Below are 1,483 nucleotides of genomic sequence, written 5' to 3'. Positions count from 1 at the left end.
TGGGGGAGGAGCCAAGAGTCTGGGGCGGGGGGGGGAATTGACGAGGGGCCCCGGCGTCCGGGGGGAGCCCGGAGCCCCCACCTTGGCTGCCCGCACCCAGCGCTCATTGGCTGCCTTTAGCTCCGCCTCCAGCTCCGCCTCTTCGCTGCTCCACAAGGGGGGGGGCGATGATTGACAAACAAAAACAACTAATTTAGTATCTATTAAACTAACTAAAAACCTAGATCTYAAACACTTAACAATAACTTTCATAATCTTAGTTACCATAACCAATTATTTACTAATGTAATTAGTTATTTATGAATCACCAGTGTTGCTAATTATTTGTTATCGATTCATAATAAAAAACAGGTGTGAGCCGGAGCAGGGGGGCGGGGCCAGGACAGGGGCGGGGCTCTCACCGGGGGCGTGTCCGGGGGCGGGGCTCCAGCCGGGCCCGGAGGGCGGCGGCGCGCAGGGCGCACACGGAGCGGGTGGCGGCCTAAAAAAGGGAGGGGGGGGCGTGTCCGGGGGCGTGTCCCGAGGCGGCCCCGCCCCCCCAGGCACGCATCAAGAAGATCATGCAGACGGACGAGGAGATCGGGAAGGTGGCGGCCGCCGTCCCCGTCATCATCTGTATCCGCCCGGACGCCGGGGCCCCCGGGGGGGGCGGGGCCCCCGGGGGGGGGGGTGTCAGGTCCCTGAGGGTGGGGGCGGGTCCCCCCGTGTCCCCGCCCCCTCATCCTTAGCCCCGCCCCCTCTGGACGCCTGGGTCCCCATAGGGGCTCCCAGGTCCCATAGGGGGTGTCAGGTGCCCCCAAGGGGGGTGTCGGGTTCCGGGGGGGCGGGTGGAGGGCGGGGGCGGRTCCCGCCGTGTCCCCGCCCCCTGTGTCCTTAGCCCCGCCCCCAGCGCGGGCGCTCGAGCTCTTCCTGGCCGCGCTGCTCCGCCGCGCCTGTCACGTGACCCAGGCCCGCAACGCCAAGACCATGACCACCGCCCACCTGTGAGGGGCGGGGCCTGCGGGGGGCGGGGCCTGAGCCTGAGGAGTGAGGCTGGAGCAAGAGGGGCGGGGCCTGGGCCAAGGGGCGCGGGGCCTGCATGGGTGGGACCTGGAGGGGGCGGGGCCTGCATGGGTGGGACCTGGAAGGGGTGGGGCCAGTTGGGGAGGGGCTCCCTTGGGGGCAGGGCAGCGGGCATGTCCTAAGGAGGCCCCGCCCCCAGGAAGAAGGGCAGGGCTCAGGGGGGCGGGGCCCTGGCCGGGGTTGGGGCAGGGGTTGGGCTGTAGGCGTGTCCCGAGGAGGCCACGCCCCCAGGAAGCAGGACAGAGCGCAGGGGGCAGTGCCTGGGTGGGGGGTGCGGCTCGATCGGGGGCGTGGCGGTGGGCGTGTCTGCAGTTGGCCCCGCCCCCAGGAAGCAGTACAGGTTCCATGGAGCGGTGCATGGGAAGGGTGGGTGGGGCTGGGGCAGTGGGCGGGGCTCGGGGGCGTGTCCCCACGCGGCCCC

At 69.5% G+C, this 1,483-nt stretch overlaps 1 long non-coding RNA gene across 1 annotated transcript; it reads left to right on the top strand.

Moving 5' to 3' along the window:
* Positions 1-541: 541 nt before the first annotated feature.
* Positions 542-983, top strand: LOC112954195. Its single transcript, XR_003250670.1, has 2 exons — positions 542-615; positions 890-983. It is a non-coding gene; the product is annotated as an uncharacterized LOC112954195 (long non-coding RNA).
* Positions 984-1,483: the final 500 nt, after the last annotated feature.

The sequence above is a fragment of the Nothoprocta perdicaria genome, unplaced genomic scaffold, assembly GCF_003342845.1.
Source record: "Nothoprocta perdicaria isolate Ctin4 unplaced genomic scaffold, notPer1 scaffold_1092, whole genome shotgun sequence".
Classification (NCBI taxonomy): domain Eukaryota; kingdom Metazoa; phylum Chordata; class Aves; order Tinamiformes; family Tinamidae; genus Nothoprocta; species Nothoprocta perdicaria.
The sequence above is the reverse complement of the archived record's forward strand: the minus strand, read 5'-3'. Positions and strand labels throughout refer to the sequence as shown.